The 12,728-nt window shown below is 38.6% G+C and overlaps 1 pseudogene; it reads right to left on the reverse strand.

Annotated features, from left to right (window-relative positions):
- Positions 1-10,679: 10,679 nt before the first annotated feature.
- The window catches only part of LOC115302361, a 2,658-nt pseudogene continuing 609 nt past the window's right edge, over positions 10,680-12,728 (reverse strand).

The following is a 12,728-nucleotide window of genomic DNA, read 5'->3' on the forward strand; positions in this document are numbered from 1 at the left end:
TATATATATATATATTTCACCCTATGGTTGGTTTTATTCGTAGGTTTTTATCATTTTCAGTGCAGTTGTAAACAGGATCTATTCCTTTGTTTCACTTTCTGATGTTTCATTATTGGTGTATGAAAATGAAGCTGATGTTTGTACATTGATCTTATGGCCTCCAACTTTTCTGAATTCATATATCAGTTCTATCAATTTTTTTGGTGGAGACTTTTGGGTATTTGAGGTAAACTTTCATGTCATCTGGAAAACGTGAATGTTTGACTGCTCCCTTGCTGATTTGGATGCCTTTTATTTCTTTTTGTTGTCTTATTGTTGAGCCTAAGATGTCCAACACTATATTGAAAAACAGTGGTGAGAGTGTCGTGTTCCTGACTTAAAAGAAAGCCCTAAGTTTTTCCCCATTGAAGATGATATTAGTCATGTGGCCTTTATGATTGAGATATGTTTCTTGAATACCTACTTTCTCAAGGATTGTTATCAAGAAAGGATACTACAGTTTGTCAAATGATTTTATGTATCTCTTGAGAGCATCACGTGGTTCTTATCCTTTTATTAATGTGATGTAACACATTGATTGATTTGCAGATATTGAAATAGCCCTGGATCCCAGGAATAAATTCCACTTGTCTAGGTGAATAATTCTTTAAAGAATTGCTGGATCTAGTTTGGTAGTATCTTATTGAAGATTTTTGCATCCATGTTCATCGGGGAAATCTTTCTGTAATTCTCTTTTTAGTGGGGGATTGATTTTTTGGAATCAAAGTAATGCTAATGAGTTTGTAAGTTTTCCTTTCATTTCTATTTTTTAGAACAGCTTCAAAAATAGGTGTTAACGCCTCTCTAAATTTTTGTATAATTTCCCTTCATAGCCTTCTTTTCCTGGACTCTTGTTTGTGGAGAAAGCCTTAATTACTGATTCAATTTTTTTACTTGGTATGGGTCTGTTAAATTTTTATAATTTCTTTCTGTTTCAGTTTTGGTAGTTTATATTAGTTTCTAGGAATTTACTCATTTATTCCAAATTGCGCAATTTGTTGGGGGTATGTTTCCACATAAAATTATCTTATTTTTGTATTTCTGTGGTGTTGATTGTGATCTTTCCTCTTTTGTTAGTGATTTTTTTCATTTGGGTCCTTTCCTTTATCTTTCTGACCAATCTAGCTAGGGGTGTTCCAAAGGACCAGCTCCTGGTTTCATCTATCTATACTAGGGTTTAGTTTTTGGGTTTTTTTTTTCCTGAAACATTGATTTCTGCTCTAATTTTTGTTGTTTACCTTCTTGTATTAGTTTTGGAATTTATGTTCTGTTTTTTTTTTCCAGATCTTTTAGGTCTATGGTTAGGTTGTGTATTTAAAGCCTTTTTTCCTTCTTTAGGAAGGCCTGGATTGGCATATAATTCCCTCTTATGACTCTTTCCAGCATTCTAAAGATTTTGGTGCTCTTGTGTTTTCATTTTCATGACATTCAGGTAATTTTGTTTGTTTGTTTTTTTTCCTGTTTTTTATTTCTTTTTGAGAGACAGCATAAGCAGGAGAGGGTCAGAGAGAGAGGGTGACACAGAATCTGAAAAAGGTTCCAGGCTCTGAGTTAGCTCTCAGCACAGAGCCAAACGTGGGTCTCAAAGCCACAAACCTGAGATCATGACTTGAGCCGAAGCCAGATGCTTAACCAACTGAGTCACCCAAGTGCCCCTTTAAAGTACTTTTAAATTTCGTGTTTAATTCCTGGGTGAACCTATCCATTGTTCAGTAAGATGTGATTTAATTTCCAATTATTCATGGTCTTTCCATTTTTTTTTGTGGTTGATTTCAAGTATCATAGCATTGTGGTCTGAAAATATGCAAGGTATGATCATGATCTTTTTGTACTTGGTGAGGGCTAATCTGTGATTTTCTTCTGGAGAATGTTCCATGTGCACTCACTGTTGCTTTAAGATTAAATGTTCTGAATATATCTGTTAAGTCCATCTGGTCCAGTGTGTCATCCAGAGCCATTATTTCTTTGTTGATTTTCTGCTTACATGATCTGTTCATTGGTGCAAGTGGGGTGTTGAAGTCCCCTACTATTATGGTATTATTATCAATGAGTTTCTTTATGTTAGTGATTAATTTATTTATATATTTAAGTATTCCATGGTGGGCACAAAAGTATTTACAATTGTAAGTTCTTCACAGTGGGATTGAACTCTTAATTATAATATAATTCCTCTTTTCACTTCTTGTTACACTCTTTATTTTAAAATCTAGTTTGGAGGGAGGAGCCAAGATGGCAGAGAGGAATGGAGCTCTATAACCTTCGTCCACCCCATCTATTGAACTGAGAAGGGCATTTCTCCATCTGCAAAAGTGAAAAGAGAAAATACAGACTCCAGAAAGAAGACAGCACAATGATGCCTGAGTGAGTGAGTGTGAACTGGGAAGATTGGAAAATGGACCAGCTCGAGAAATGCAGGGGAGGTGGGAGTCCCAGCCCAACACAGGGAAAGCCCTCAGAGCCCCTGAGAGACAAATGGAAGAGAAAGAGAAACTGAACGCGCTGACAGTACTCTCTAGAGAAGAGATAAAGAACGTTTAACCCCACTCTCACTCTCACTCCATACATAACCACTGGGCAGCCCGAATCCTGGACCCAGGTGGCACAAGGGAAAAAACAGCCTCTACCCCTGGGTGATCCCAGAAGGGAGTCGGTGGCTGCTGCAGCAGCAGCCCCAGGGGAGCGCACTTCAGCCTCGGTTGTGGCTGCAGGAACATGCGCCTCATTTCCATAGTACATCTCCCCTCCAGCATTGGCCATGCGAATCCCAAATCTAGGCTGCCAACAGGGAAAAAGAGCCCCCACTCCTACACGATCCCGGTAGGGAGTTGGCAGTGGTGGAGACGGGGACGCATGCTTCGACTGGGGCTGCAGGAGGGTGCACCTCATTTCTGGCAGCGCCCTGTGCCTCGGGCAGTGGCAGCGTAAATCTCAGCTTGCACCAAGAGAAACTGCTCCCTCCCCCTATGCGATCTGGGCTGGGAGTTGTCGTAGGCATTTTTGGGGCTGTGCACTTCACCTCCTGCAACGCAGCTCACCTCTCCCACCTGCAGCACAAATCCCTGCCTGCGCCAAGAGAAACTATTCCCTCCCCGTACAAGATCCCATCTAAGAAGCCAGCTTACAAAGCAAGTACATCTCATTGGTGGTAGCATAAAAGTGCATAGACTAGGAAAATACAGCTTGGCTCAGCTGCGGCACTAGGAGATCAGACTCATTAGAGTAGTCTGCAGGGTTTAGTTCCAGCAGAGCTTGGGGCACCGCCATTCATCCTCCCTAACCACCGAGACAGGCCTCTGAGAGCAACCCCCAAGACCTACATACACCAAACCACGCCTATCTGGTAGGTGGAGCTGCTTTTTTTCCCCTTGTACTTACTTTTTATTATTATTACCTTTTTTACCTTTTAATTTTTTTTTAATTTTTACTCCTTATTTTCCTTTTCCTTTCTCCCTCTTTCTTTCCCCTCTTGCCATCCAGATACATTTTCCCTTATTTCATTCTTATCTCTCCCCTCGACTGGTTATACAATTTTAGACTGTCCATTGTCCTTTGTTGTCTCTGCCTCCCTTTATTATTTTCTTCTCCTCTTTTCTACTCTTTCCTCTCCCTTTTCTTTTCTTCCTTTCCCCCTTTTAATTTGTTTCCTTGTTTGATTCGCCTGTGCGTTTGTGTCCTTCTCTTCCCTGTGTGTTTGTCTGTCTGTTTTCCTTTTCAGGGCTACCCCAAGAAACAAGCCAAAGTACACATGACTGAGAGTCCCATATATCACTGAGTAGGGAAGTAAAATAATCAAAGGCACAACAAGAGAAACTGAGAGACACCATTAAAAGAACATTTCCTAAAATGACAAGCCCTGGACAGTCAATAAGCCTCCTTTAACAGAGCAATACAAACAGGTGCACAGTGCACAATGAGCTTTTTAAAAACTGACCAGAGACATAAAACTAGCCAAAATGACAAAACAAAAGAACACTCCCCTGAATAATCTCCAGGAAGAAATCACAGCCACAAAACTGCTCAAAACAGATCTAAGCAACATATGAACAAGAATTTAAAACACTTGTCATAATATTAATTGCTGGTCTTGAGAAAAGCATCAGAGAAGGAACTGAGACAATGAATAGGGACTCTGAAAATAGGTGTGATGAGTTTAAAAAGGCTATAAGTTAGGTGAATAGTAAAATGCAGGTGGCCACCTCAAGGATTGAAGAGGCAGAGAGAAGAATATGAGAATTAGAAGACACAGTTATAGCAAAAGAGGCAGACAAAAGAGAGAGAGAGAGAGAGAGAGAGAGAGAGAGAGAGAGAGAGAGAGAGAGAAATTGATCCAGGAGCAGGAAAGGGGAATTCGAGACCTAAGTTATACAATCAAATGGAACGACATCAATATCATACATTCCTAAAGAGGAAGAAAAAAAGAAAGGTCCGGAAGGGATACTAGACCAAATTATAACTGAGATTTTCCCAAATCTTGGGAAAGAAATAGACATTCAAATTCAAGAGGCACAAAGAACCCCCTTAAGATGCAATTTACCAGGGGGAGCGGAGGAGGGAGAGAGAGTTGGGGAGAGAGAGGGATGCAAAACCTGAGAGACTATTGATTACTGAAAAGGAACCAAGGGTTGAAGGGGGAGGGGGGAAAGGGGGTAGTGGCAATGGAGGAGGGCTCTTGTGGGGAAGAGCACTGGGTGTTATATGGAACCCAATTTGACAATAAACTATTAAAAAAAGAATATTCCTTGGCAATCAAAAAACCAAAATGTTTCCATTTGTAACAATATGGATGGAACTAGAATGTATTATGCTAAGAGAAATAAGTCAATCAGAGAATGAGAAATATCATACAGTTTCGCTCATATGTGAATTTATGAAAAAAATCCCAGAAGAACATAGCATAAGGGAAGCAAAAATAGACTAAAAGCAGGATGAAGACAAACCATAGGAACTTTTAAATACAGAGAACTGAAGGTTGCTGGTGAGGTTTTGTGTGGAGGAGAAGTGGCTAAGTGGGTGAGGAACATTAAGGAGGAGACTTGTTGGCATGCGCCCTTGTTGTTATATGTAAGTGATGAATCACTAAACTGTATTTATGAAATCAATATTACACATGGATTTGTAATAAACTTGGATTTAAATAAAAGGAAAAAAGGCAAAAAAATAACCATAGTTCTGGTCCAACTACAATCTTGGTTCCACATGGGGACATATTACTGGGAGCTCATTATAAGTAATGTGGGCCCAAGAGAGTGCTTTCAGGGATTATTTGCCAATAGCATCATTATTGAAGGCTCATAATAACACAAAAGAGCACTGCATGGAACATATCAGCCAAAAATATAAGAGAAAAATATTTACTGTTGTTTAGAATCAGTAATTTTGATAATACTGAGTATTGGATTTGAGGGCATTTCTGGATTGGATCACAACATTTACAGTTTAAATAATCTATCATGAGATGCCCTTTATTCTTCTCTATTTTCAAAACATGGAATACTGGGTTACAGTCAAGAAGCAGTGTATAAAAATATATGGAACTTAAAAAAAAGAAGCAATGTATATAATACTTCTTTGTTAATTATGTTTTATAGAAGTCTTAATTTTTGAAGTTCTTATTTAGTCTACATTTATGGTCCATGGGTAAATGTCATTAAGCCAGTTTGTAAATGCCAAATATTTAACTTAATTTTAATGTATTATTTATTATATTATAGCATGAGTGTCCACTATGGCATATTTTAGGACAATGAGTGTTTGACTATGGGAATTTTAACTTTAGTTAAAATAAGTTATACCTTATATCACAGTTGGTCAAGGGATAATTTGCAATAATAGAAAGGCAAAAAAAACCCTGCATAAAGTTTATGTTCAGACAATACCTTTTGTGGAGGGCCATGGTCTATGAGGTGGATACTCTCATAGTGACCCAATGTGTGACTCACAGCTCAAGAGAATTTCTGGAAAGCACTCTCCATCTACTCAATGGGACAGGCTTAAATGTGTGGTAAAAAAGCAAAAACTCATTTTGCTCACTTTTTATCAGTATTGTTTGCTCAGTGGATCAGAATCAGTCCATGGCAACTGGAAGAGAAGTCACACTTGGCTTCCTCTAAATAAGCCTTTGGACACCTACCAGTCTATCAAGAAAATAAGTGTTCCTAGGAGTATTGTTTCATACAATAGGCAAATAACACATCTCAGACCATAACTAAGGGAGGAGTCAGCTTTCATGTTCCAAATTAATGTTGGGACTTGAAGACCAGCTGGCAAATGCAGAGCAGTGGTATCAGGTGAAAGCAAGGCATCACGTTCCCAGATTGATGTAAGTCTTGATGTTACTACAGTATGTTAAGGCCAGCAGATCAAGAGGAAACTGCCATTGAAAACAAAGTCCATTTCTCACAATTTCCAAGAGGATGGAGCACACCACACAGGACCACCTGGGGAAACACCAAGGTAGTTAGGAGGCAGAAGAAGTGTGATGCACGAAAGGATGGGACTTTAAGAAAGGATAAGGCTCTAGACTGGTAACTTTACATGTAAAAATTAGTTGTATATCTTCTCTAGAAGTTGGCTAGCCAGGAAAGGAATGGTCTCCTCAGGGTCAATAAACCCCCAAATATCAAAGCATCAGAATAAAACACATGCTTAATATGGTAATAAAGGAGTGGGGGAAAGTAAATGCTATCAAGGTCCAAGAAAGTAAGTGAATAAATTGGCTAGTGAAGACTAAAGAGGATATGCCCTAATTGAAAAGGGGCAGCTGCTACTCAGTCCTTGCCAGTTGTTGCTCTATGAGAATTCAGGGTCAAAAGTGCCAAAGTGATCTAATTTGTCTTTAATTTTTGTGCAGAAAAAATTATGCATGCCTTTATATTGAATGTAACCTTTACATCCAGTTTTATATCTTGGTTAAACATAAATATATCATCACACTATAATCATGATCATTTTCATCATCAATAACATATGCTCTCATATTTATTGTTGAGTTCCTGTGATGTGGTAAAATTTAAGTCAGTTATTTTACATATATTATCTCATTTAATACTCACAATTAGCCCCTGATGTATCATATTATCTCCATTATATGTGAGAAAACTGATGCTTAATGCTCTCATAGGACATAGCAAGGTTGAGATTGAAACCCAAGTCTGTTGGTGTTTTTACACAGCTCTTATTGTAAGGTAGTGGCTTCATCCAGGAGAAGCCAGACAAGAATACCTCAGGAATGGGCTCCATTTCTCCACTGAGTGCTCACTTGTAGAATGGTAGCATTTGGTGGTTAATTTTATTCATCAATTTGGCTGGACCTTTGTACCTAGTTTCTGGTCAAACACCAGTATAGATATTATAAGGACATTTTTAGATGTGATTACTATTAAGTCAGTAGACTTTGGGAAAATTAGGTTATCCTTTATAATGTGGGTAGGCTTTATATAGTCCGATGAAGGTTTTAAGAAAAAAAGACTAAGATCCACCAGAGAAAAAGGAATTTTGCCTCCAGATTGCTTTCAGACATGAGCTGCAGCATTAACTCTTCCTGGGTTCTCCAGGCTACCCTACAAGTTTCTGACTTACTAACCTTCATACTTGCATGAGCCAATTCTTAAAAGTAAAAAAGTAAATCTCTCTCTCTTTCTCTCCCCCTTCCCTCTCAACACACACACACACACACACACACACACACACACACACACACACCCTACTAGCATGTTGTTTTGGAAGAACCTGGAATTACACATATTTTGGCACCAAGTGTAATTCTAGAAGAACAGAATCATAAGGATAACTTTTCTGAATTAGCCCTAACAGGCTCTAAAAGGTAGATATAAAGCATGACTCATGAGGAATCATTCTTAAAAAATTATGACTTTTTCCAATTTATATACACAGAAATCTGAGGAATATACAAAGGGATGGATAGCAAGCATGTGAGGTAATCAAAGGTGGAAGGAACATAAATCTGGATAAGGCTGAGTTTATTGGCATGGGTCCACTAAGCAGATATTCTGGATTGAATGTTGTAATTCTAGCAGTTACAAAAGACTCTGAAAGTTTGGTGGGTTGGGTGAAACATAAACCAAGAATGGGCCACGATAAATTTAGATGCCATAAATGCTTCAGCACACTGTATGGGAAGGAATCCAAAGGCTTAGGGTGATTGGAATGTTAGGATTTATCAAGTCAGACCTACTCAACTTTCCTGGGAGATTCAGAGAGCACAGTTTTTCACCATGATTAGAAGTAATAAATTTGTGCAGGAAGATTCGTCATCCTTGAAGAGCTCTTTCGAGAGCTTTCTAACTTTTCTCCGTAAGTCAGAAATTAGAGTGAGAACTGCTACCATCAAACTGGGAAACCTAAATGCAGTGGGGACAATTGGACTTTTTGGTGGCAGAAGCCAAGTGGTAACACTTAATATGCAAGAGCAAGTGGGTATGGTTACCATAATGGACAGCATAGTCAAAGCAGCACTTAAAAGTCTGATTTGTAGAGACTATGCTTTTGGCTAGTTCATCAGGGAACTCTTAAAAGTAAAATAGATAAGCAGACTACATGAACTGTAGAAGTGGAACAGTTCTAGATCACGTGAGCAAAAGTTTAACTTAAATCATAAAAAACATAGAATCTTGGTTTCTCAGTCATTTCCCATACTCCATCCAGTTTATAGATCGAGAACTCGATCTTGAATGAAGTAAACTGGGAGTATACTGGAATTATAAGTGTAGTGGCTTTTTATTGGCTGTGTTGTGACAGTCTCCCATTGGCTGGGCTGCTGCTGGGGGAGGAGGAAGCCTTTCTTAACCCTGCTGGGATAGTAAAGTAGTTAGTATCCACTAGAGAGGTCAATCTCTTCCTGTTTAGCCTCCAACTGAGGACTAGTGGCTGGGTATAAGGGCTCCCCCTAGCGGCCCTCCAATTTCTTACTACATGATATTTTCTTTTACTAATTTTCACACAGCTTACTTACTTGGCTTAATTAGGAAACAGATTTATCTTAGAGAATGATGGTAGATTATCATAAGCTTACCTAGAGGACAACTTCTATTGTAACTGCTGTATCAGATATGATTTCATTGCTTAAGCTGATAAACACATACTTTAGTACCTGGTATGTAGCTATTGATCTTGTAAGTGCTCTTTTATTCTATCTGTTAGTAAAGACTACCAGAAGCAGTTGCTTTCAGCTGTCAAAGAAGCAATCCACCTTCACTATGATGCTTTTGGGGTATATCAATTTAACTTGTAACATAATTTAGTTCAAAGGATCTTGCTCACCTTTCTTTTCTATAAGATATCACACTGGTTCTACTTTGATGACATTATGCTGACTGAATTAGTGAGCAAGAGGTAGCAACTACTCAAGAGTTATTGGTAAAACATGTGCAAGCAAGTCACTATGTGTGAAATAAATCTAACTGATTTTCAGAGGCCTTATACCTAGAGGTCCAGTGGTATGGGACATGTCAAGATATCCCTTCCAGGATGAAGGGTAAATTGTTGTGTTGGACCCTGCTACAACAAAAGCTGAGAGACTACATACAGTGGACATTATTGAATTTTAGAGGCAACATATTTGTCATTTGCATGTGTAACTCTAGCCCATTTACCAACATACACAAAGCTGCTAGTTTGAGTGGGGCTCATAATAAGAGAAGGCTCTTCAACAGATCCAAGCTGCCATACAAGCTTTTCTGGCACTTGGACTATATGACACAGCAGATCCAATGATATTTGATGTGTCAGTGGCAGCTACAAATGACTTTGGCAGGCCCCTACAGATGAATCATGGCACCCATGATTTTCAAGAAAAGTTCTCCCATCCTCTGTTGATAACTACTCCCCTTCTGAGAAAAAGTTTTTAGTTGTCACTTGGCCTTAGTAGATAATGAACACCTAATTGTTGGATGCTAAATTACCTTGTTATCTGTTCATCATGAATTGTGTATTGTTTGATTCACCAACCTATAAAGTTTGGTATTCACAGAAGCACTCCATCATCAAAAATAAGTGATATAGACACTACTGCTTGAGAGTCTGCTCAAGATCAGGCATTAGCAAACCCAGAAACACAAGTAATTTGCATGTGGAAGTGGCCCAAATACCCATGGTTCTTGTCCCTCTTACATTACCTTCCCTCTTCTACCCTATCCCTGTGGTCTCACAGAGGGTTCTCTACAATCAGCTGAAAGAGAAAGAAAATTCAGACCCTGTTTACAAATGGTTTGAATGTTATACAGACACCATGTGAAAACAGACAGCTGCAGCAATTACAGTTACTTTGTAGTACATCTTTGAAGGACAAAGATGAAGAGAAAACTTCCCAGTGAGTAGAACTTTGATAAGTTTACCTGATTGTTCACTCTGCTTGTAAGACCAAATTGCCAGACTTGAGATGACACACTGATTTCTGGGATGTGGCCAATGATTTGGATGGTTGGTCAGAGATTGGAAGGAACATTATTGGAAAACTGGTGATAAGGAGGTCTGGGGAAGAGGTATGTGGGTAGACTTTTTAAAATTTTTTTCATGTTTTATATGCTTATTCCGAAAGTGTTTCAACTATGGAATTATGCATTTTTAGCACTATGAAATCAAATGTTCTGAAATCCTTTTTCAATGTAATTCTTATTACATTATCATCCTAAAGAAATTTTCTTATGTGATCTTTTTAATGCATTAAGATATTTTGCACGATGTCTGATGTGGTTTCAATGAAATATTTAGCTATGTTCATAACTCTCTTTTAATCTAAAAACAACAGGAAATTTCTTTACTGTACAGGCAGCTATGAAGGTATCAATTAGTAACTGCCCATCAGAAATGAACTGATCATCTTTTCCTTGATCAGTTAGTATGTCCATCTGAGAACCTGGATGGTACTTCACAAGATGGGTAGCAACAATAAGCCTTCCGTTTATTTTGATCAGTTCCCAAATATCCACTAAATGAATTTTCCCCCCAAGGGCAAAAAGATCACTGGGTTGCAGATTGGAGCAAATGTTGGCACAGATTTGTACTTTCCAGGATTCTTCAAAGCACAAAGCTACCCATGGAGTGGCCAAAAATAGACATCCTTTGGGGGCCCACTGGAAAAGGGCATTTATGAGTTGAAGAAGGTCCTCAGTTACATAGAGTACATAAGAGTACATTTTCCAGTTAGTTTTCCAAGGATCTTTGGTGGCACCTACATAAAACCAAGCACTGGTACCAAAGTCCCAGCTCTCATCTTCTTCTTTAATATTGCAGCCACAATGGCTTGTATCTTTAACAATGACAACAAGAACATGTTCTGAGGTCTCTTGATAACTAGACTTTGACATAAAATTTTGTTTGGTGCAAGTTAAACTAATTGTCTATGTTGGCAAGACAGCCAACATAGTGCAGGGCATTTTCCAATTTCTGCCTTTGGTGGTAAGGAGATATCAAATTTTCATTTTGCATTTCAGCTCAATACTGTCATATTAAGAAAAATTTTCTGCTATCCTCCAAAGTACTAGTTGCTGGAAATGCTTCAATACTATTCTTCTTCTGACCAGTTGTTACTTGCTTTTTTGTCTTCACCAAGGGATGGATGATCCTTAGCAATTGATGGCAGTGGAGAAAGAAAAAGCACCTGGAACCAGTTAGATCTTTTTTGAATGGACAAATGTGAAAATATTTGATTCCCATGTAAATGCTCAACAAAAGTTTTCCTTAGCAGAGGAGGATGATTTCTAACAATAGAGTTGATAAGATGACCCATTTTGTGGATAGCAGTCAGTTTTTTCCCTGCTACCCTGTCATCATTTAATGGGCTCATGAACACAGTGCTCATGATGGCAGGAATGGGAGATATCATGGGCCCAACAAAATGGATTTATGCTCACAAAGACCAATCTGATTGTGGATACTCCTGAGTGTCCATTTACCAGTAAAGGCCAACACTCATTCCCTTATATGGTATCATTCCTCAGGGTGTTCAGCCAGTATGCTGGTGGCAACTTGATTCCATTAGATTACATAATGGCTGAGGTAGTGTTTCATTCTCTTCTTTTCTAATGTCTTTTTAAAATTTACTTTGAGAGAGAGAGAGAGAGGGTGTGTGTGAGAGAGAGGAAGGGGCAGAGAGGGAGGGAGACAGAGAATCCCAAACAGCCTTTGTGCTGTCAGCATAGAACCTGATGCAGGTGTCCATCTCAAGAACACAAGATTATGACCTGATCCAAGATCAAGAGTGAGATGCTTAACCACCTGAACTACCCGGATGCCCCAAGGCAGTGTTTCATTCTTATTAAATAGACACCTAGATACATATTTGCATTCCCTGTACGTGAAGTTTTTGCTAAAATTACCTTCTGAGGACTTAATGAATGCCTTACTCACCATTATGCTATTTTAACTACATTGCTTCTGATAAAAAAAAAAACAAAACTCATCATGTCACAGCAAATAAAATGTGTCAATGATTCCATGCTGATAAAATTCATAATCTTACTGTGTTTTCCACCATCCTGAATCAGCTGTCAAGTCAGAACAGTGGAATGGCCTTTTTAAAACTTAGTTACACAATGGAGTACTACATGGCAATGAGAGGGAATGACATATGGCAATTTGTAGGAAAGTGGATGGACCTTGAGGGTGTCATGCTGAGTGAAGTAAGCCAGGCAGAGAAGGACAGAAACCATATGTTTGCACACATAGGTCTA

This window comes from Suricata suricatta, chromosome 9 (genome assembly GCF_006229205.1).
Source record: "Suricata suricatta isolate VVHF042 chromosome 9, meerkat_22Aug2017_6uvM2_HiC, whole genome shotgun sequence".
NCBI lineage: Eukaryota > Metazoa > Chordata > Mammalia > Carnivora > Herpestidae > Suricata > Suricata suricatta.